The sequence below is a fragment of the Rattus norvegicus genome, chromosome 17 (genome assembly GCF_036323735.1).
Source record: "Rattus norvegicus strain BN/NHsdMcwi chromosome 17, GRCr8, whole genome shotgun sequence".
Lineage (NCBI taxonomy): Eukaryota > Metazoa > Chordata > Mammalia > Rodentia > Muridae > Rattus > Rattus norvegicus.
Window position 1 is genome coordinate 86,210,741 of NC_086035.1, and position 25,052 is coordinate 86,235,792.

Genomic DNA, 25,052 nt, shown 5'->3' on the forward strand with positions numbered 1-25,052 from the left:
GTCTCTCCACTCTGAGGTTATCCTTGGGTGATGAGGTCTAGTCCCAGCCACCAAGACTTGGGTTCCCTTTCCCTGTGAACTCCCGCTTTCCATAACTGTCTCCCAAAGCTGTCTCTTACCTTAGGGCCACGGCAGATTAAACTCGGGCTTCCTGTCTTGTGACTGTTTCCCATTCTCTGGTTCAGTTTTGAGCAATAGGTTCTCTCCTGAGATTGCAGGAGGCCTCTGTCCTGTGAGTTACACAGTGATACAAGAGGCCTCCTCTTCACTGCCAACCTGTCCTCTGGGGACGTCATCCCCTCAGTGAGACTGACCACTCATTGGAGGCTTGTTAGGGCTGTGGGCTGGTCCTAGAGGTAGGATTCCTGGTCACTTGTCAGGAGGGCTATTTAATTTACCTTATTTTCTGGAAGCTTCTTCAGTTTTTCCTACACACAGTGGGAATGCAGTCGCCGGGGTTCTCTTGTGTTTAGTTTTCTTCCTTCTCAGATATCCCACCTTTGTGAATTTCTGATGGTTCTCTCTCTTCCCCTCCTCCCTCTCTTCGTTTGTGTCTCTCACTGTCTCTGTTTGTCTCTCTGTGTCTGTCTCTGTTTCTCTCTGTGTCTGTCTGTGTCTCTCTGTGTCTGTCTCTGTGTCTGTCTCTGTCTCTGTGTCTGTCTCTGTCTCTCTGTCTTTGTCTCTGTCTCTCTGTCTCTCTGTCTCTGTCTCTCTCTTTCTGTGTGTGTGTGTGTGTGTGTGTGCCCTTCATCCTGTGGTGTAGTACACTGATTATCTTGGGCTTGAACCACCTTTGTATGCCTACTTAAACTCGAATGCCAGGTATGGTGGCACATTCTTGAAATTCCAGCACTCATGAGCCTGAGACAGGAGGATTGACAGTCTGAGGCTTTCCTTAGCCAAGTAATGAGAGCCTAACCAAAACCAACAGCAGCAGCAGCAGCAGCAGCAGCAGCAGCAGCAGCAGCAGCAGCAGCAATCCACTCAGTCGCAGTGTATGCCTCTCTTCCTACACTGTTAGGTTTGAACCCCAATTGCTGAGGGTTTTGCTTGTCTATCCATAGGGAGTACCAGTCTGCAGGTTTCTTTACCTATATCCCGCCTGGCTTTGACAGGGGAATGGTGCTGGCCACACAAAATGACTTATTGTTTTCTCCAAGAGTCTAAAGAAGGTTGGTGCTAACTCTTTAAATATTTGGTAAGAGTAATATGGTTTTGGTTTGAGTTTTCCACTATTTAGTGGAGTTAAGCATTTTCTTAAAGGCTCATTGGACATTTCTACATCATCTTTGTCAACGCCGGTTTGAGTCTTTGACCATTTTCCAGTTGGTATTGTTTCTTTCCCTTGATTTATAGCAGTTTTTAATGTATTCTGGATGCTTCCTTTGCCAGAGTATTGTTAGCTTTTCTTACTTTGTAATGTCTCCTCCAGCCCCTCTCCCCCAGCTCTCTCCAGGGGTTTGATCATGACACCAGGCTGGGCTTGATTCTCCTGCATCCGCCAACTTCGCACTGCACACATAGCTACCTACCACACGGCTCCTTTTTATTCTCCTAAGGACTTCTTTTGATGAACAGACTTTTTGATTTTATTATAGCCCTGGCAAACCTTTTTATGGTGTGGTTACCCATTTGTATGTTTGGCAAACCATCTTGGCAATGTAAAAAAAAATGTCCTTCTTTGGCAAGTACTGTTGTGTGCAGGATATCTGGAATTTATGTTTTCTGTGTAGTGTAGGCTGAGGAACTTTTTTTTCTTGCTGATATCTAACTGATCTAGTATCAATATTTTTCACATTGCCCTGCAGTGTCACTCAAATCATAAATCAGACACACACACACACACACACACACACACACACACACACACGCACACACAGAGTTAGTGCTTTTCTAATCTGTTCTGAACATCAGGTTGCCTACCTACCCACAAGAATTACACTATTCTTATCACCACAAAATTCCTGACAGTGAAGTCCTCCAACTACATTCTTCAAAATTGTTTAGAATGTATTAATCTTACTTTATGTGTATGAATGTTTTGTCTACACGTGTGTGTGTGTGTGTGTGTGTGTGTGTGTGTGTGTGTGCCACATGCATGCCAGGTACCTTATGGAGGTCAGAAAAGGGTACCAGATCCTCTGGAACTGGGGTTACGGATGGGTATGAGTTACCATGTGGGTGCTGGGAATCAAACCCAGGCAGTGCTCTTAACTGTCTCCCTGCCCCAGCTTTGCTAAGATTTGTAAGGTATCTTTCATTCTTTGCAGGTCTGCATTAATTTTAGAGTCAGAGCTCTGTTTCTACAGAAAAGAAAAAGAAACTTGCTGGAATTTTAACTGGGAGTGTCTTATTCCAACGGGCTCTAGAAGTTGAAGATGAAAAAAAAAAAAAACAATCAAACAAACAAACGAAGCCCGTTACCTTTAAATTCTGGAGGCGTGGTCAAGCATTTCATCAGTGTAGTGCTTTGTAAGACGCAGTGACCTGGAAGGAGGCACAGTGGCGAAAGACTGTGCTTGTCACTGAAGGAGCTGGGTGTGCTGGTCACCTGGGAGGCTGAAACAGGAGGTTTGGGTGTTCAAGACCAGCCTGAGACACACAGCAAGACGTGAGGAAAGAGAGAGAACAGAGCTCAAAGAGGAAGAGTCACTGTTCTCGGGATTTGATGCAGTTGTGATTTCCAGAGTTGATGACAATTTGGCAGTAGATGAGATTAGACACCTGCTGAAGCACTTTACGTCCTTAGTCAAAATCCTCCAGATGACAGCAGGTGCTTTCATGCCTCTTAGCAGATTTTGCTTAGGAAATAGAAGCTAAGAGGCCCCTGGATGCCGCGCCTGTGCCGTTGAGCATTTTAAAGATTACTATATTTAATGGATATGATAACCTTACCCAACAGGAAACAAATATTATGCCCATTGTTCTCACGAACTAGGAAGTTGAGGGTTAACAAAGGTGAGGCAATCTGCCCCAGGATCACACAAGTCAGTACTGTTAAACACTAGAAGTCAAAACTACAAATAAAAAAAAAAAATGATTCAAACTTGTGACTTCACATGGTTGGTCTAAGTTACCTCACCGTTCTGACACGAATATGATTGACTACTAGTGAGTAAGGTTGCTACTAAACAGATGTTTAGAAAAATTCTCTTTGAAAAAAATATTTATTGTGTCTGTGGATGTGTATGAGTGTGTGCATATGAGTCCGGATGCCCAAGGAAGACAGAAGAGGGCACTGGATATTCTGAACCCGGAGTTACAGATGGCGGCGAGATTGAATTGTGTCCTTAGCGAGAGTGATGCATGCTCTTAATCACTGAGCTGTCTCTCCAGCCCCTGAGACATTTGAGCAGACATGAGGTAATCTCACTACTGTAGCCATTTTAAGAGTTTTAGATGTTCATGTAGATACAACTTTTCTGTGCTCTGTGTTATCGGAGCAGTGGATTGAGTGCTTCCTTGGCTTGTGAATCTCAACCACATGAAGAGCTATGAAGGCTAACACGGCGGGCCATAAGGCAGAGGAAGACGAGCATTATTCACCTGGTGAACCACGGTGTGACAGAGACCTAATACTTTCCCTGCCAAGACAGTAACCTCACATGACTTCCCAATCTTCCTTTCCCCGAAGCCTCATTTCCACACACTTTTATATAAATCAGCCCGCTGATTAAGTTCATGTCAGCCCACAGGGCCCCAAACACTGAGGTGAGGAGGGATGAGTTTGGAAGCATACCTGCCTATCAGCCTCAGGGAGCCACTTGGGTTTCTCTGCCTCTTTATAGCGCCTATTTCTAAAACATGGCACAAATGAATCGCGAGGTCTGTGTCTGACTTTGCCTCACACAATGACCTGGAGATTTGCCCTTGTTGGCACATCAGCAGTCTTTACTGCCACCCCCCTATAAAATACACCATTTCGTGTCTCATCTAGCTCTGATGAGTATATTCTAGGTACTGACAGCTATGAGTAAAACCTTATAAAGATTTATGGGTTGAATTTCAGTGGAGTACAACTTTAATTTTTTTCAAAACCTACTTTTAATGATAGTTCTTAAATGTTTAACCTCCTTTGTAGCCCACTACCCACCAGAGGTAGTGGGAAAGAAAGGACACAGGGAAGTGGACCTGTTTAGAAAGGTTCTTTGGAGCAACTCCCATCTGTGTTGTCTGGAAGTTTGCAGTTCAGCTCACAGGTCAGCAGGCGGCAGCAGCTCTATCCACTCACAAACACCTCACGGATACACCAGCAGTCCAGTTCTGTGGACAGGGCAGCAGCAGCAGTGGCACGAACTGGCAGGAACAGCCTTGGCACGATTCAGCAGGAGGGACCGACAGGAGCACCAGGAGTTCTCAGCTATGCCTCTCTCGGGGGAAGGGAAGATCAGTGAGGACACAAGACCCACAAGCATTGATTACACAGCTAGCTGGGCCAGCAAGCCGAGCTCCGTCTCCATCACTCTGTCAAGTCCTGTTTATACCCTCCAAACTCCCTTGCCTGAGTCAGAGGAAGCGGCAACAAACTGCAGCACACCACCAGGAGGTTTCTGGTGCGTTTCTCTCTACAGAGTCCCAAAAATGCAGCTCAACTACGCAGTGTAAGGCAGACTGATACGTAGGCATTGTTAGCAAAGGCTCCTTCATCACGTGTCCTTTCGCGTGCTTGCTTTAGCCGAGCATCCTCTGTCCTGTGTCTGCCTTAGCCAAACGTTCCTTCCCGAGTCTGCCTTAGCCTTCGCCCGTGTCCACTTTAACGGCGTGCTCCTTCACGTGTTCGCCCCAGCAAAACACCATCAACTGACTTTTCCAAAGAACCCTTAAATTTCCACCTCAGTGGCAACTCATTTTTATTTTGTTGGGATAAATTCAAATATGTGGAACTGCCGACATATAAAATGCATACAAAAAGATGCCAAGTTGTTGTCCAGATTGTCCACAACCACGCTGCATTCTCACCAGGGTCGCAGGGTAGGAAACCCGAGTCTATTTCCTAGGAATAAGAAACGTGTCACATTGCATACATTAATCTGTTTGTAGCAAGACAGATATCCTTTCAGTAATACATTTAAAAAGTCCCTACAGATAAGCCTTCACTCGAAGGACGGAAGAAAAGCCTGTCTTCAGGATGGGGGACTATTAGCTATTTTTCTCACTAATGTGATAAAATACTAAACAAAAGAAACTTCAGGAAGAAAGGATTTGTTTTCGACCACAGTTTGATGGTATTGTCCATCGGTGAAGTCATGGTGACAGGAGAGGAAGGCAGGATTTCCCAAAGCAGTAGATCATAGAAAGAAACAATCAGACCAGAGGGAGACGGGAACACATCAGGGACTCTCGAGTCTACATGTTTGGCATTTGGGAATGGAGACAGAATCATCTGGACTCCAAAGGGCTAGGGTGAATCCACCCCTTCAGTCCTCTGTCTTGGACCAACTCCAGTCCAGCTTTCCTTGGTGGATGGTGCTGGTATCTACAGCATGCACGAGTCGACGTTGCAACTTAGACTTCGCCTCTACAGCTTCACATGACCCTGTCACACACGGCCCACACACTGTTCCTACTTTCTGGAGCTGAAGATTCCATAACTCCTTCAGTCTCCCATCTTTCACATCTGCAAAAACCAATACCATGCAGGCAGTGCTACCAGTTGAGGTGACACCTGTCTACCAGCTGAGGTGACACCTGTCTACCAGCTGAGGTGACACCTATCTACCAGCTGAGGTGACACCTGTCTACCAGCTGAGGTGACACCTGTCTACCAGCTGAGGTGACACCTGTCTACCAGCTGAAGTGACACCTGTCTACCAGCTGAGATGACACCTGTCTACCAGCTGAGGTGACACCTGTCTACCAGCTGAGATGACACCTATCTACCAGCTGAGGTGACACCTGTCTACCAGCTGAGGTGACACCTGTCTACCAGCTGAGGTGACACCTGTCTACCAGCTGAGGTGACACCTGTCTACCAGTGAGGTGACACCTGTCTACCAGCTGAGGTGACACCTGTCTACCAGTGAGGTGACACCTGTCTACCAGCTGAAGTGACACCTGTCTACCAGCTGAGGTGACACCTGTCTACCAGCTGAGGTGACACCTGTCTACCAGCTGAGGTGACACCTGTCTACCAGCTGAGGTGACACCTGTCTACCAGCTGAGGTGACACCTGTCTACCAGTGAGGTGACACCTGTCTACCAGCTGAGGTAACACCTATCTACCAGCTGAGGTGACACCTGTCTACCAGCTGAAGTGACACCTGTCTACCAGCTGAGGTGACACCTGTACCCTTAGATCACAAGCACAAGAAACTTTTTCTTAGGCTTAGCATTCCTGGAACTTTCTTCCCAATCCATGCTCTCTCCTTTCAAATGAGCTCTTTTACATAAACTGGAACCTTTGGTGGGTAGGGTCATGTCTTCTAGGTGCTTGCCCATTGTCCCAGTGCAGAGCAGAAGGTCTCTTTTTAATGTTTTGAATGTGATATGTTGTTTTCTTTTTTCTTTCTTTCCTCCTTTCTCTTTTAAAGCTTTTTATTGACTCTTTATGAGTTTTACATCACGAATCCCAACTCCACTCATCTCCCTATCCCTTTGTATGTACCCCCACCCCAAGAAAATAAAAAGAAGAACTATTTAAAAATAAACAAAACAAAAATATAAAACCATCTCCTTACGCGACCTGTGGTGTGTCAGTGTGTCTCACAGTATACCCTTTTGTCCATACCTCTTGATTTGTAAATATTTATTGCAACGAGGTCTGGTTTCAGGCCTCTAGCTTCCGTTACACCATCAATACTGGATTGTTGAAGTGGAAACGTAAGGGTTCTTTGGATTCTGTTGGATGGTGTTTTGCTGGGGCAAACACGTGAAGGAATGTTTAGCTGAAGCAGACACAGGAGGGAGGATGTTCTGTTAAATAGAGCACATGAAAGGACACGTGATGAAGGATTCTTTGCTGACAACGCCCATGTAGTGGTCTGCCTTACATTGGATAGTTGAGCTGCATGTGGTGGGACTCCATAGAGAGAAATGCACTGGAAATGCACCGGTGGCATGCTGGCTGCTTCTTACAGCTTCCGCAGACTTAGGTTGATTGGCAGAGTGACAGTGATGCTAGCTGAGACAGATGCACGTGCTGAGGGAAGAGCTGTGGAGGACACTTGATGTATGGAGGGTATAAATAGGACTCGACCGAGTGTCAGAGACAAAGCTTGGCTTAGTACAGCTAGCTGTGCAACGCTTGTCGGTCTCTCATCGTCTCTGATCTCCACTTCACTGAAAGAAGCACAGCCAAAACTGCTCCGTCCATTCCCTCCAGGTCCCGCCTGCTAACTCGTGCCAAGGCCTGGCTGTCTCTGCTAGGTAGTACCCTGCTGCTGACCCGTGTTTGCTATCCTGACTCTACTGAACCGGACTGCTTGCTGGTGTGTCCGTGAGGTGTTTGTGACTGGGTTGTGCTGCTGCTGTCTGCTGACCTGTGAACTGAACTGTCAACTTCCAGACAGCACAGGTGGGAGCTGCTCCAAAGAACCCTTCTAAACAGGTCCACTTCCCTGTATCCCTTCTTTCCCACTGCCTTTGGTAGATGGTGGGCTACAAGAAAGGTTAAAGCATTTAAGAACGGTCATTAAAAATAGACATTAAAAAAGTTAAAGTTACATAGGGGTGGCTGGTCTAAAACTCAGTACGGAAACAGACTGGCCTTGAACTCATGGTAATAATTCTCCTCCTTCAGCTCCCTAAGTGCTGGTACTATAAATATCTTCTAATATTATTCATCAGAGGAAGCCTAACTTTCTTACTTTATAAAATAAAACAAAAAGTATTTAGAGCCCAACACAAGTGTACTTAACATTCGTATTTATGACCCTACACTTGAAAATAATTTCAGCAACGTGAACAGCGTGACTTGGTTCACTTTCACTGTCTCTGCACGACTTTCATCCTGAAGACCCTTGCCTGCTCATTAAGGCATTAGCAGGAGACAAAAGACTTAGAGGTTGGACAGAAAGAAATAAAACTACCTCTATTTATAGAAGACAGAATTATTTACACAGAAAAATCAGGGAGTCCATAAAAACTACTGGGAGTAGTGAATGAGTTCCGGTGAGGTTATAAGATTATACAAAGCCAGACAGCATGGGTTCGTAGTTATAATCACGTGACTGGAGACTAAGGCATGCTGGGAGTTCAAGACTGGCCTTAGCGGTATATTGAGCTCCAAGCTAGCCTAGGCTGTAAGATTGTTCTAAAATGGGGCTGGAGAGATGGCTCAGTGGTTAAGACCACTGACTGCTCTTCTAAAAGTCCTGAGTTCAATTCCCAGCAACCACATGGTGGCTCACAACCATCTGTAATAGGATCTGATGTCCTCTCCTGGTGTGGATGAAGACAGCTACAGTGTACTCACATGCACAAAATAAATAAATCTTTAAAAAAAAGCTGCAAAAAGAAAAAAAGATTGTTCTAAAATAAAGATAAAAATAAAACAAGATAAAGATATCTGTAGGCTTTTGCTATTGTTTATAAATCAACGATGTTACTCTATAATTAATGTGGGGAAACCACACAAAAGGAGGTTATCAAAACAACTTGAAGGAAAAAAATGGTTAGAAAATTCATGCTGCCTGATTTTAGGACCTTAAAATAAATCTGTAATAGCCACTATTGTGCAATATTAGCAAATGGGCAGGTATAGATCAACAAAATACAAGATTCAGAAATAGGCTCAATATGTCACCTGACTTTTGACAAAAATGTAATAATTTGGTGCAAATCAGTCTTAAAGGTGACAAACTTGGGACCAGAAAAAAATGGCTCAGTGGTTGTCTTAGTCAGTGCTCTATTTCTGTGAAGAGACACCATGGCCATGGCAACTCTTAGAAAAGGAGTTATTAAATTGGGGCTTGCTTACAGTTTCAGAGGTTTGGTCCATTATCATGGTAGGAAAGTCCAGGCAGAGTCCAGGCAGGCGTGGTGTTGGAAAAGGAGCTGAGAGTTCTACATCCAGACCCGCAGGTAGAGAGAAAGCCATCGGGCTCACCCCAGGGGCACACCTCCTAATAGTGCCAGTTCCTGGTGACCAAGCATTGTCATCTATGAGCATATAGGGGCCATTACAGTGGTTATAAAAAGCACTGGCTTCTTCCGCAGAGGACGCAGGGTTAGTTTCCAGCACCCAGACAGCACCGCACGAAACATCGGTAGCTTTAGTTTCCAGAGATCTGGAATCTTCTGCCTGTCTCAGGGGTCACCAGACATGCACACAGATTATGCATACAGGCAAATTACACGCATAAAAAATACAAATAAATCTTTAAAAAAACAAAATAATTAAATAAGTATCTATATGGAAACAATAACAAAAAACCCAACAATTTCATTCATCTTCTGCCATATAGAAAGGCTGACTTAAGATTAATCACCAATGTGAATGTGTAGTCGAAACCCAGACAGCCTCGAGAATAGAACAGAGGAGGAATCCCTTACGGCTTGGTGAGAAGATAATTTTCAGATCCACTTTCTTTTTTTTTTTTTTTTTTTTTTGGAGCTGGGGACCGAACCCAGGGCCTTGCGCTTGCTAGGCAAGCGCTCTACCACTGAGCTAAATCCCCAACCCCTCAGATCCACTTTCAAAACCGTAAGTCATCATGAAGACTGGACTTGTGCTATTAAAATGTATTTTATTTGGAAAACACAATGGATGTATGAAAATGCAACCCATGAGGGGCCCACAGTAATATTTGCTGTGCCTCTAATGAGTAGGTGTGCACGCAGAATCTATAAAGAACACCCACAATTCAATAATACAAGTGGCCCAGTGTAAAGACCAAAGACTTGAATATGCTTTCACTAATAAAGACCATGCATTGCAAACAGCACACAGAAAAGAGGCTCATTACTAGGCACTGGGGAAAAGCACATTAAATTCCTAATAGTAGAACATGCCACTCTACAGCTATTAAAACAGGCAACCTAGCAGAATTCTGTCTAGAAAAGAGAAGAAAGAGAGGAGGCAAGAAGTCTTAAAGCCACATACGGAAGGACATGTGAAGTCTTAAAGCCATGCATGGAAGGACATGTGAGTGGCCTTCCACTCACTACCACACACTGACGGTGGAAATGGTGTGGCCTGGCCACTATGGAAACGTCGGCAGCTCTCTATAAAGTCAGGTGTGTGCCCCTCACATACACTAGCAATTCCACATTTGAATCTATTTCAACAAAAGAAAAACATCCCTCCCAGAAAAATCAGCCCATGCACCTTTATTCATAATTGTTGAAAAACTGGAATTAATCCATATGTTTATGGGTGATGAATAGAAACAGAGAGTGGAATATACTCTGTGTGGGGTAATAGAAAGGAGACAGACACAGAAGCCTTCCCTACTGTGTGATGCTGTGGAAATGGTGAAGCTTCGATGGGCAGAGTCATTCATTGGTTCTTCGGGTCCACAGGTGTGTGAGTTATGGCACCTACAAAAGGGAGCTGGGAAGTGTGTTAGATGTGGGAAACTCAACCCTGAGTGTAGCAAGTGTAGGAGTGTAGGAGTGTAGTGAGTGTAGCCAGTGTAGCCAGTGTAGCATGCTGGCCTTACTGCACTCCTTTGCCTGAGCTCAGTGAGCTGGTCCACATTGTGGGGTCATAGAGCTTCAGCCTCCACATCCCCAACACCGTGTTCTTCAGTCCACACTGCATGAGAGTTCTCATGGTTGTCAACCATGAATTTTTTTCTTAGTGCCTTGTGGAGCATGGGAGTCTTTGTAGAAGATATTTCAAGTCCATTAAAAGGGACGACAATTTACAGATCACTCAGTGAAAAAGGTGAGAACTACTCTTTGAAATTAGCTAAGAAACCATGCTAAGGAGAATAGGAATGTATCTTAATTTTTCTCCCTGAGACTTAAGAATAACAAAGCACATTTATTTACGTTGTGTGTGTGCGCGCGCGCGCACTCACTTGTACACATGCAAGTCAGCTGACTCGTCCCTCATAACATGTAGGTTTCAGGACTTAAACTCAAACCACCTAACATGACAATAAGAACTTTTACCCACCTGCTCTCTCCCAGACTTTCTAAGGGACACTAACCAAAATAATTATTTCAGGAAAGCCTGGAGGGGCTGGAGAGATGTTCTGTGGTTAAGAGCGCATTCTGCTCTTGGAGAGGACCCACGTTCATATGGAAGATCTAATACCTACCTGTAATTTCAGTTCCAGGGAGATTCAATGCCTCGGATCTACAACACACACACACACACACACACACACACACACACACACACACACACACTTTTAAAATAATACTAAAAAATTTTTTTAAAACTCTGGAGTAAAAACTAGAAGCGCTTTAGAGGCCGGGATTTACTGATGACCTGACGGCACTGTGGACTCTGTGACTCCTAGGAGTTGCAGGGAGGATGGTATCAAAAGTAGGAAAGGAGGAAAATTATTATCATTAAACCTTGGAGGAGAGGTTGGGGATTTAGCTCAGTGGTAGAGGGCTTGGTTCGGTCCCCAGCTCCGGAAAAAAAGAAAAAGAGAAAAACAAACAAACAAACAAACAAAAAAACAAAAACAAAAACAAAAACCTTGGGGGAACCAGGTACAGGTGGTGCACGCCTTTAATCCCAGCACTCAGGAGGCAGAAGTAGGCGAATTTCTGAGTTCAAGTCTAGCCTGGTCTACAGAGCAGGTTTCAGGACAGCCAGGGCCACAAAGAGAAACCTTGTCTCCAAAAACCAACCAAACAAACAAACAAAAGCCCTTGGAGGATATCTCATGATTACTTTTATTATAAGACCAGTAGAAGTTTCTCTTTTTTTGAGTTCATGAAAGGAATACCAGACACCAAGCCACCACGGTTTTTATTTTAGTTTCTAACCGGGGGCTTGGAATCCGCAAATGGTCAATCACATGCTCAACTGCTATGAACTTAACTGAGAAGCAGTCCATGCAGGTACAATGAGAATTCACCGATACAGAATTCCGCCTTTCGATTGATACTGCTATGAATACATTGTTTCAGAATGCTCTTCAAGAGCCTGTGAAAACAATGTCTTTGCCGTCTCCTTGGTATGCTTGGGGAAAGTGAGCTGCAGAGAAAATATCTGTAGCTCGGAGTCATAAAAGAAGAACCAGTGGGTATGCGGGTTCGACAGTTTCCTTCGTTCCTCATTCTCTCCGCCTCTTCAGTCATTTAGCGGTCCCCACAGCCGTCTATTACTTGCCAGGCTCTCCCCCTCAGGAAGGGTTCTTTATTCTGACAGTGAGGTAGAAAGTAGCCATCTTTTCCACTGTTGACTCAATCCCCTTACCTTCGGCTGAGGGTGAGGAGAACCGGTGCTTATCTGTGTAACTGTGACGATTTTCCGCTACCTACAGAAAATAAACTTGAAAAGACAGCTAGGAAAACCTTCCTGCTAAAAGAGTATGACTTGTTGTGCTTGGTGGTGTCTCCTAGCACTTGGGAGGCAGAGGCAGGAGGATCTCTGTGAGTTTGAGACAAGCCTGGTCTACAGAGTGAGTTCCAGGACAGCCACAGCTACACAGAGAAACCCTGTCTCAAAAACAACCAAATAAACAACTTACCAAACAATAATCCCTCGAAAGTCTAATTATCCCTCTGAAAGGTAATAAATATCTCTTCTTGATAAATTTTGCTATAACTGATTGTAATTAGAAAAACGACATTCTCCCTAGAACTGCACATAAGCCCTAACACTGAAAACCACCACTTAAACCTTAATATTTCCCTTAGTATTAAACCACTGAATAATCATTCAGTTATCATTAACAAAAGCTGATAGCTGCTTTCACTCAGAAGGGGGAGGCATTAGAACGCATAAAGCTGTATTGGCCACTTTCTCATTTTCCTGTTTCCGATGTTAAGAATGGGGAATTAGGGGGTTGGGGATTTAGCTCAGCGGTAGAGCACTTGCCTGGGTTCGGTCCCCAGCTCTGAAAAAGAAAAAAAAAAAGAAAAAAAAAAAGAAGATTTACTTAAAAAAAAAAAAAGAAAGAATGGGGAATTAGGGAGTTTCACCTCCGTCAATCCATATTTGTCATGTGCATTCCTCATTTGCATATGTCCTGGCTTCCACACGGTGGAAGGAGAGAATGCGCACCAGTGGGTTGTATCTACACACGACACGTACGTAAGCATTCCCCACTCAAATAAAAACAATAAATGAACGTGATTCTAAAATTCCAGCAGATGGCTCAGTAGTACGAGCCTTGCCACCTGAATGCAAGCACCAGAATCCACATAAAAGTGGAGAAAGAGAACCGCTCCACATATATCATCTGTGTTCTCACACACTAATAATAAACATCTTTAAATATGTATTCATATGAACTCTCTGCATATACAGCTGGCTGGTTGTAGAGGCATCTGATCCCATTGTAGATGGCTGTGAGCCACCATGTGGGGGCATTGAACTCGGGACGTCTGGAAGATTAGTCAATGCTCTTAACCATTGAACCATCTCTTCAGCCCCCTAATAAACATTTTTTAATTAAAATATTTGTCATAAGTAAAACTGTCCGAAATTTTAACACCAATTCTACGGAATAGCTTTTCTTTTTTTCTTATGTAAAAAATTCCCTTTTATTAGAAGTAGCTTTTCTTCTTACATAATATATCCTGATTATAGTTTCCCTTACCTCAACTCCTTCTAGTTCCTTCCCATTTCCTTTCCCACCTAGAGTCACTCCTTTTCTGTCTCCCATTAGAAAGAAACAGGTTTTATAGACTTACACTTTTCAAATCCTACTTTAATAAGGGTTCCCAAATTCTTCAACATCCCTTCTAGCCCACTAACCAAATGTAGGGCAGAAAGGTGGTTAAGAGGACAAGGGGGTGTGGATCTGTTTAGAAGTAGTTTCCCTGGAGCGATTCCAATATTTGTTATCTATAGTCCGGTCCTCTAGCAAAACACCAAACAAGAATCCGCAGTAATGGCTCGATCCAGAAGACTCCGCGATCATCAATCAGCAGGAGTCTGCTGAAGCAGTGAGAAGCAGCCAGAACACCACCAGAAGTTCTTCGGTGCTTTTCTCTCTACAAAGTAACAAGAGACGGTGGGAGAAGAAAGCGAGGTCAGCGAAGCACAAAGAAGACCGGGCAAGGCGAACCAATGCCAGAGCAGCGTCCCTGTCTGTGGATTGATTATACAAATACCCTTTCCAAGTATCACGTGTCCTCTCAAGAGTCCGCTCAGGCAAAAGGTCACCAGGCAGCTTCCCGAAAAACACCACGTGTCTGTTCACAACAAAACATCCTCTCACGTGCCTGCTTCAGACTCCAGAAAAACATCCCACGACACAACCGAGTCTCCAACGGAAGCAGAAATTCCCACTTCAAGGTTTCAAAGGGATAATAATAAGATAAAATATAATAAAATAAAACAAAAAAACTAACACAGTGGGATTGAACAAAACAAACAAACAGAAGGAAGAAAGTCCAAGAAAGGCACAAGAAACAAGAGACCTGGTTGTTTAGACACTCAGGAATATCGTAAAAACACTAAACTGGAAGTCATACCATAAGCAGAGGGAGGGCCTGATGCAGACCCCTGCGGTCCCTGTGCAGGCTGCCTCAGTCTCTGTGACTTCAGTTTTGATCATGCTGGTTTAGAACACCTTGTTTTCTTGGTGTCTTCTGTCCTCCGCGGTTCTTACACTCTGCCTTCTCTTCTGCAGGATTCCCTGAATCCCGAAGGTAGGGATTTGGTAGAGACATCCCAAGGTGAGTTGGAACATCTTCCTTCAATTTTAATTTAATTGATTGATTGATTCAAGACAGGGTTTCTCTGAGTAGTCCTAGCTCTTCTGGAATTGAATCCCCTGTGTGATGGTTTGAATATGCTTGGTCCAGAGAGTGGCCCTATTAGGTGGTGGTTGTTGGAGTAGGTGTGGCCTTGTTGGAGGAAGTGTGTCACTGTGGGGGTGGGCTTTGAGAGCTTCCTCCTAGCTACCTGAGGATGCCAGTTTCCCCTTGACTGCCTTCTGATCAAGAGGTAGAACTCTCAGCTCCTTCTCTAGCACCGTGTCTGCCTAAATGATACCATGCTTCCCACCATGATGATAACGGACTGAACCTCTGAACCTGCAAACCAGCCCCAATTAAACGTTGTCCTTATAAGAATTGTCTCGGCTGGTACAACCATTCTGGAAATCAGTCTGGAGGTTCTTCAGAAAATTGGACATTGCACTACCTGAGGACCCAGCTATACCTCTCTTGGGCATATACCCAAAAGATGCTCCAACATACAACAAAGACACGTGCTCCACTATGTTCATAGCAGCCTTATTTATAATAGCCAGAAGCTGGAAAGAACCCAGATGCCCTTCAACAGAGAAATGGATACAGAAAATTGGTACATCTACACAATGGAATATTACTCAGCTATCAAAAACAACGACTTTATGAAATTCATAGGCAAATGGATGGAACTGGAAAATATCATGCTGAGTGAGGTAACCCAATCACAGAAAACCACACATGGTATGCACTCATTGGTAAGTGGCTATTAGCCCAAATGCTCGAATTACCCAAGATGCACAGAACACACGAAACTCAAGAAGGATGACCAAAATGCAGATGCTTCACTCTTTCTTTAAAAGGGGAACAAGAATACCCTTAGGAGGGGATAGGGAGGCAAAGTTTAGAACAGAGACTGAAGGAACGCCCATTCAGAGCCTGCCCAATGTGTGGCCCATACATATACAACCACCAAACTAGATAAGATGGATGAAGCAAAGAGGTGCAGGCTGACAGGAACCGGATGTAGATCTCTCCTGAGAGACACAGCCAGAATACAGCAAATACAGAGGCGAATGCCAGCAACAAACCACTGAACTGAGAACAGGACCCCCATTGAAGGAATCAGAGAAAGAACTGGAAGAGCTGAAGGGGCTTGAGACCCCATATGAACAACAATGCCAAGCAACCAGAGCTTCCAGGACTAAGCCACTACCTAAAGACTATACATGGGCTGACCCTGGACTCTGACCTCATAGATAGCAATGAATATCCTAGTAAGAGCACCAGTGGAAGGGGAAGCCCTGGGTCCTGCTAAGACTGAACCCCCAGTGAACGTGATTGTTGGGGGGACGGTGGTAATGGGGGGAGGATGGGGAGGGGAACACCCATACAGAAGGGGAGGGGTTAGGGGGATGTTGGCCTAGAAACCGGGAAAGGGAATAACAATTGAAATATAAATAAGAAACACCCAATTTAATAAAGATGGGGAAAAAGGACTGTCTCTGTCATGGCGTCTCTTCTCAGCAATGGAAACTCTAAGATACCCTGGAACTGGGGTTACAGAAAGTTGTGAGCACCCATGCTGGTGATGGGAATCAGATCCCAGGTCTTCTGGAAGAGCAGACACTGCTCTTAGAACCACTGAGCCCCCTCTCTGTAGAGAGAATCTCTTATAAACATCATCTGTCAATAAAAAAGCTTATGACCAATGAGCAGAGACAGGAAATAGGAGGTGGGACATCTGTCAGGTTGAGAGAGAATTCTGGAATATAGTCAGGAACTCCAGAGATTCGCTAAGGAGGCAGATGTAAGAAGGAGAGGAGACCAGCCACGTAGCCGAACCCAGGTGAGAGTAAAAGAGATAATAAGAACAAGTCAGAGAACAAGCTGAAGCTTACGGCCTAAGCATTTATTGGTATAATTAGTCTCAAACCCATTATCGCTGAGAATTAAGTGGACAGAAAGAAAAGCAGAGAGCTATACTACTCCCACACACTCTGGCTTTTCCTACAAACCACCATAGGAATCGTATTGATACTGTATGCTTAAACCTGATCAAGATTGAATACTATTTTCTAAAATTTTAATAAAGGGAACTAAGAGAAAAGGCTTAAGCAAATACAATTACCTTGTCTTTAAACTATGCCAGTGGACAGACACTTGTGGCGGAGGTAAATATTTGAGTCTGTTACTTATGACACATGCCCCACCCCACTCTCCTTTCGTGGCAGGATGTTTGCTCTCGAAATGACTGCTTTCCTATAGTTGCTCTTGATTTTAACTTAACAGACCATTATTATGACTCAGCTTAAACATTAAATGCCACCATCTCTATAAACAGACAAATATTGATCATAGCAACTTAGAGATAAAGAATAAAAAATGACATGTAAATTAATGTAACAGTGCCAGTTTGATGATTCCCTTTAATCATTGGATAAAATGCCTCACAAAAATTATATCTCATATTTATTTACGTCCTTTTTGTTATCAAAACAATCTAAGGTAACTTTTACTAACTATAAAAATATATGCGTAATACATTTTTCCTTCAGTTATCTGAGTTCAGTTATCTCAGTTAACTGAGAAATCAAAAAGTCAGTGTTTCCCAATATGCCTAATGCAAGCTACTAAGAGAAAGACTTATTTAAGGATTTTTATGTAGATTTATCTTTTTTTATTTAATGAGTTTGAGTGTTCTGCCCGTTGTGTGTATGGGCACCCCATGCATGCCTGATGCGTAACAAGGTCAGAAGAGGCCACTGAGTCCTCTGAAACTGGAGCCGTAAATGATTGTGAACCACCATGTGAATGGTGGGAATTGAACCCATGTCTCCCTGGCCCAATTTTGTAAAGGAGAATGGATAGCGTATAAAGAAATTTATGAACCAAAGCACGTTTCTTTCATTGGTACCTGTGGTCTCATAAAACCACTCCTCATTTTCTTTTCTACCCACAAATAACTGTATTACGATATTATTATTTTAGAAAAACCAATAATTTTTTATGCTATTTAAGAAATACATTTATTTATATTTTATACTTAGGCTTATATATATTTTATATATCATATATCATGCATGTATCCTTATATATTATACTTAGGACTACACGAGAAAGACTGTCTCAAAAAATAAATATAATTCACTGGTTTTTAAAAAAGTAAAGAAAAGCTCATGAAAATTTAGAGTGTTTGGGATTTACTCCCCTCCCATACGTTTCTATCCATGTGATTCTCTGAGTTTTGTATTTCTTGACCTGTATTTTATAGAGAGCTATAAATAAAATTTAAATTGTAATTTTTCTGATTAATTTAAAGAACTCCAAATAACACGACCTATTTCTATCAGTACACACACATACTGAAAAACTTGAGGAGTCAAGTAATTACATAAATACTGGTAATAGAGGGCCAAGTTTCTAATTTCATGGACTAAATTGACTACATAATACAATTCCTCGTTTCACTCTAGTTAACAGTTAAACTATATTTTCTTGGTAGTTTATTACATTAAAAAGATTTTATGGGCCCGTCGAAATAGCTAAGTGGCAGGGCACTTACCCAGCTTGCAAGGCCCCTCTGTGTGACCCCAGCTCCAGGAAAAAGAAGGAAAAAGAAAAGATTTTGTAAGATTTGCCTCAACCCAATCCCTTTCCTTAAAATACAGATGAAAACACTCGTAGAAAGAATTCTAGCCTGGGTTTGGGGATGCATTTACTTAGCATGTACATGGCCCTGGATAAATCCCCAGGAACACAAAGAAAATAATTCTGATTTGGAATATAACATTTGAAAAAAGTTAGGACATTGTATTTTGAACCTTAAGCAAATGAAACAAAGAGGAAGAATTGAGTTCATGGGAAGAAACAGTAGGAAAGTTGTATCCTTTTCATGGTACTCCCTTTCTCAACAGTCAACAACAAATGCTTCTTTTTAAGTTAGTCTAAGGATGAAAATATTGTTCAGAAAAATTCTATCTATGCAAGCAATGTCAGAAAATGGAACTACTAAGGTTTCCCCAAATCCTTTTTTGGGGCTGAATTGTTTATACAATTGTTTCAAGTCTATGTTTCCTTTTGAAGGAAGAAATAGAATATGTATTTGGTTGAAAATTCATCAACAATCATAAATAAAATGTTAAATTCTAAACCAATATTATTTTAAATTATAAATGTATTTCAAAACATTATAAAACTTGTATCTACTGCCAACATCAGCTCCTGGGTAACATAGACAACATGTTGCTCGAAAGCACCTCGGAACCCTTGGTGAGGTCAAGTCCATCTACATCAGCTGAGGAACAAGGAACTTGTGATGGAGGCTCTACGTAGAGCCAAGTTCAAGTTCTCTTGTGCCTGAAGATCCACATCTCAAAGAAGTTTGGCTTGAAAAAACAGAGGAGCGGGCCTCAACAAATTTGATACAAATGAATTTGAAGATATGGTAGCCAAGTTAATCGCTGATGGCTCTCAGGGTCAAATCCATCCCTGGTCATGGTTTCCTGGAAGGCTGAGCTCTACGTGCTTGCGGCTTCCATTTCTGAATCTTACACCCCACCAAATCATGCTCATTAATACATCTCCCATCTATTCCGAAAGCAAACAAATGAGCCTTTCTTTCTAGACCTTTCTTTGCTAAGCTCTTTAAAAATCATTTACATTTCCATGGGTTTGTGTGTGGCTGTGTGAGGGATTGAATCTAGGACCTTCTACACACCACACCAGTGCTCTGTGGCTAAGCGACACCCCTCCATTTCTTTTTAAAATCTGATTTTCGTTTAAATGCTTATTTTAAGCGAGTTCAAAGTACGTTTAACATAGTGTGTTTAGTGTTTATAATGCATTTAATTCAAACCATCCCTTCTACATGTAATTTTCCTGCTGGAATGTATCATTTGATAAGTGAGTATAGACGACTCTTGCAGTTTATAAGCAAGGGCAGATTCTCTTTATCTGAATTTTAATCTCTAAAACATTCCTTTCCCTTTTCTCCTTTTAGTTTTGTTTTCATCTGTCCTTTGAACGTCAATGTCCTTTGATTAAAATAAACGGAGGGTATTCATACATTAAAATTGCTTAATTTTAATGTATGAAAAGCAAGCCCTCAAAATACAAACTTTAAAAATTATTGTCACAGGCAATTATATTACCTGGCATAGTCCGTGTGTGTGTGTGTGTGTGTGTGTGTGTGTGTGTGTGTGTGTGTGTGTGCACGCATTTGCTAGAACTCATGGGTCTGACCAAAATTACAATTTCTGAAGCCCGAGAAAATAGAGTTAGAATCAGTTCTAAGTCTAGAAGCCAAGAGGGAGGAGACTCGAGCAGATAGCCCCTACTGTGGTAGAGTGGTGGAGCACATGGAAGCTGGCCCGCCCAGTCTGCCTGGGATGCTACCATGGTGCCCTGTTGGAACTAGTACAGCTAAGGAAGTCTTGAACTGAACACATGTGAAAAAAAAAAGGAAGCAGCCTCTTTGATTTTTCTCCTGGTAAAGGATAAGGCTTTTCTTCCCTGCTACACCTTCATTCTTGCTTTTAATTTCTCTTTCTTCCTTTCTCTCTCTCCTTAAAAATATCCTAACAATGTAACGGACAGGCTGTACACAGAAGGAATTTGATACATCCGTCAGCATGAACTTGTCTCCACAGGTCTGAGCTTCCTTTTTACCCTTTTTCAGCTGAACCGTGGGTCATTCGAACTGACACCAAATCAATGCCCTTGGACGCTGAAGGTGTGATCTTTATAACTCTAACAGAGAGGGGGTGGGGGAGCCCTGCAATTGAGGACCTGTATTCATTGTCTATTTAATCTATTTAATAGAATTTGCTAGATGACTGACCATCTCCTGACTGTCACAGCTATTCACTGGTGATGGAGGTAAAAATGTTGTTTCAAGGGTAAACTTCCTTTTAACCATCTATTTTTAAAAAAGAAAAGTTGAAGTCACCTAGGCCGCTTGATGACTTTGAGGACACATTAGTGTTTTCGATCAGTGTTGAAATTCCAAAAACCAGAATTCAGCTCATTCTTTTGTCACTGGATGATGTTAGGATGCTCTGTTTCTTCCCAGAAGTCTGCCTTTGTCTATTGACAAATGACAGTAGTACATTCCCGTTTCCTTCTCACAAAACATTTCCTCATTCGTCTCTCGTAACTTTGGCACATGTGACTCAGACATTCCCTTCTAACTTAACTACTTTGCTGCAAAGCAAACACTCGGACACCTTCATTCTGGTGTTACCCTGCAGCCCTAAAGGGAAGAAATTATTTACTAATGTGCAGGGAATTTGTCTAAAAGAGGTTGCTGATTTTCTAGAGCGATTGGTTACAAAGACTTGACACTGAAAATAAGTAACATGCCCTTGCTCCTGGTGGTACAGGCCTTTAATCTCAGCCCTCAGGAGGCAGAGGCAGGCAGATCTTTGCAAGTTTGAGGCCAGCCTCATCTACAAAGTGAATCCAGGGCAGCCAGGGATACACAGACAAAAACCCTATCTTGAAAAACAAAGGAACAAAGAAACAAATATAACTTGATGTTCATGCATGTCCCTTCAGTTTTATAGTCGCCTTGCTCTCACCTTGGCAGTTAACACAACCATGGCAAGGTACCAGTGATGGTAGCTCTCACATTTCACTTCAGACACGCCAAAGATTTCTTGTCACTATCTTGACTATAGAATTCTCTATTTACAAAGTTTTCATGAAATTAGCGCCCTTCCTTTAGGACAGGCCTTGAGATGTTTCCTTTAAAAGAAAAAGAATCTTTCGGCAGCATAATTTGGCCTTTTGGAATCTTGGATCTAAGCTATTTAACTTTCCTTATTGTTCAATTTTGAAGTTTTTATACTTTATGTGTACTCATTTAAAAGGAGAAAATGGTACGAAATGGTGAAAATTGTATTTAAATGAAAATGGAGCCATTTACTATTTAATTTCAATATCTTAAATTAAAATTTCAAGGAGAAAAACCCAAAATGCTTGTGCAAAACCATAGTGATGGCTTTTCTGAGCTTTTCAGAGAACATTTTATCACGGGTTTCCACTTCCAGGACCTAGTTTCTTTGGGCTATATCAGGTCTCACTTTCCCTCCCATAGTGACTCTGACTCCATTGAACTGAATTTGAATTTTGTTCTCAAATCCACACTTACAGACTAAGCTAGACTATATCTAGCTTATTGAGAAAATTGTTATATACATTTAAGTAATTATTGTAGCAATGAGCATTTTAGAAGTTGAGATTTCCTTTTATATTTAACTGGGGTGGTGGTTGGGGGGGAAGCTTTACTATCTCCTTTTAACACTCAGATCACTGGAACTCTATAGCCTTGAGGGTACAAGCCTGACCATTAAAATCCCTAGTCCTACTGTGCCTTACCAAGTTAGACACTTAATACAATAAATGCATATGTGGGTAGGACCTATAAATTTTAGAAATAGCTTTTGACCTAAAATCTCCAAAGGTAATGTATAACTCGGTTAAATATTCTTTCCAACTGTCCAGTTGTGGTAAGGATGGTTTAAAAAAAAACAATAAATTCTATTTTCATTAGAGAATTTTTTTCAAGAGCTTATTATAATTATCAAAGAAACCATATTGGGAGTAATAAGCAAAATGGTTTCTGTTGTATGGGTAGCCTTTGGGTACCTGTTGTCATCTTCTCTAGCCATAGAGGATGAGCAGGTAGTTTGATGGGCAGGAGCCAAACAGATCCTTACTATCCTCTTTATCAAACCTGTAGATATCTTACAGACATTGATGCATATTGGTTTGATTTTCTGCCCACAGATGTCCAATGGACTCTTTAAAGAAACACCTTCTCTCGGCTTTCTCTGCACAAAAGCAAAAAGTACTTGCTTACCTAAAAATGGTTTCTAATTCATAAAGCTGACATAATGCAGGAATAAGGCCATGGGGGAAGGCTGACCACAGGAATCGTACTGAAGTCCTGGCCAGTTGTCTTTGCAATGGCAATGCAGTAGCCATCATTAAGATGTTAAAACAGCCTGTTCAAAGGATTCGGTGTACTCAGAAACTCTAAAACATTGTTTTAAAGGATACTTTTTAGTTCTTGAAATAACTTCTAGGTTCCTAAAAAGTAAAACAAACTTACCAGTACCTGGTACTTCAATATTTGTAACAATAAAGGCAAGGCACATGTTGGCATGAAGATGCTTGAGTATTGTTCTTTTTCTGCTCCCCAAACTCTTCTTTGAAAATGTCCTTTGAGGTCATATAGAGTCTATTGGCTTTGAGTCTGCAAAACTTTGTAAAGTTGAATGGAGTTTCAAGACTAATTTCTGCCATGGAAGCAAAAAATGTTTAAGTACTTACTTGCTCACTTTCAGAATGCTGTCCAGTTTTTCTAACAATATAAAATGTGTGGATTTCATGACTGTGACCAAGGAAGTCTACAGCATGTCGTTTAATAATCATGTTTTGCAAGGGCTGATCCAAGGCACATATGTTCATTAAATGAAATAAATACTCACCAAAGCGAAAAAAGGAAAAATTACCTATTGTAAGACAAACTAATTTTTAGCATGAAAAAAATCATGGTTTAAATGTTTCGGGAGAGCTAGAAATGTAGCCATTACTCGGGCCTATCCCATGAATATATTTAGACAGAAAAGACAAGTGCCCTGTAAATACTGACACACGGGCATGCAGAATGTGAGGACTATGAGGGGAAGTGAGCATTGTGAGCTGCCTAGCTTTTATGCCCACAAACTCACGACCATTTGCTCACTATTCTCTTCTGAACAGCCTTTTGAAAAGCCTGGGCTCACACATTTATCTTTTCATTTTTCATAGTAAACTATGATCAGAGCTATCAACTCAAATTCCATTAGCATGGTAACACTCAGTGGTCATAAATTATATCACAAAGAGGATGTTTCAGTGTTGTTAATATTAACATATACACGGATCTTCCCTGTAAAATAATCCCTGTGCAAATCAAGTATCTTGAAGTTTTTCAACTGTCTTGGGTGGGGGGAGGGTTAAAAAAGCAGCAGAGAATTAGGGAGGGGGAAAGAGGGCATAATTAATAGGTACTTGTTCCTTGAAAACCCTAGGGATACTTCTAAGCCTTTCATGCTGGTGAGTTCTCACCTAGAAAGGGGACTGCACGGGCTTTTTCAAAGCTTGGCTGAGCAGCGCTATTCAACTTGTTAGACGCTAAAGCATTCCATCTGCGTCCTGTTACTGTGAAGTGGGGTACTGTCCGATGTGACAACGTGACATACTGACATACTGACTTTATTCACTAGTAACAACCTTTCCCCCCCACAAATAAACACTTAAATTAGGAAAGACAAAAGTGTTTCAAGTTGAAACTGTCATTGCCCTGGGAGAGTAAAAGACAACTCTTGTTCTATGGCCGCTTTCTCCTTTCCAAAACTGGAATTTTTTTTTTTTTTTAGTTTTCAAACTCTTTTAATTAAAAAAAAAAGCCTAATGTATCTTACTTCGCGGTTTTCTTAACAAAGAACTATTCTTGTTCTCCTAAACCAACTTCGTAGAAAAAAAAGGAGGAAGTTAAACTTTATACAGGATTTTGTCTTTGAAGTTATGAGTATCTGAAAAAGTATTTCATTTACACTAAAGATCTTGCCATTCCTAACCGTACTTCAGATAAGTATCTCGTATATATTTACGAAGACTCTATTGAGCAATTAACGCCACGCACGTAGTAAGTTTAGGAGCACAAAATTTATATGACAGAATGCTTTCGAAAGGTATTTATTCACAGCAGCATAAAAATTTTTAATAATCCTGTCAAATACGTTCATGAATAATTTATTAATCTCCCAATTGTTAAGTACCGGGAGCGCGCACACGCGTTCTTTATGCCTGTGTCTCGTGCACACCACGCAGAAATCTTTTGCCATATTCCTGAAGTGACAAAGACAAGGTAAAACTTGTGTATTTAAGATGTCCTCAGTCTCACAAAAGGGCAGCGCTGTGGGTCAGGCTGGCGAGTTAATACACGCACTGAGTCTCCCGCTGTCCCGAAGCCCAGCTTTTAGCCACACTCGCGGCGGCCGGATTCCCGCGCCTCCGGGCACCAGGCCGGGTGGGGACAGAGCTGGTGCGGCCCCAGGTGAGCGCCAAGCCGGTCCAATGGGCATCTGCGGCCGCCGCGGCCGAGGCCAGCTACTCAGAGACCGAAGGAAAGGCCGCAGCGTCCCGACCGAGGCCGGCAGGGCGGCTGAAGCGAGAGGCCCAGCCGCCGCCCGAGCTTCCCCCCGAACCCTCCCGAACCTCCCCGAGCCACC

General features: G+C 42.4%; 1 long non-coding RNA gene across 1 annotated transcript; it reads right to left on the reverse strand.

Annotated features, from left to right (window-relative positions):
- Positions 1–24,486: 24,486 nt before the first annotated feature.
- Positions 24,487–24,923, reverse strand: LOC134482616 (uncharacterized). The gene is made up of 2 exons (XR_010059002.1): positions 24,770–24,923; positions 24,487–24,669 (listed from the first exon to the last, which is right to left on the reverse strand). It is a non-coding gene; the product is annotated as an uncharacterized LOC134482616 (long non-coding RNA).
- Between the last annotated feature and the right edge of the window lie 129 nt (positions 24,924–25,052).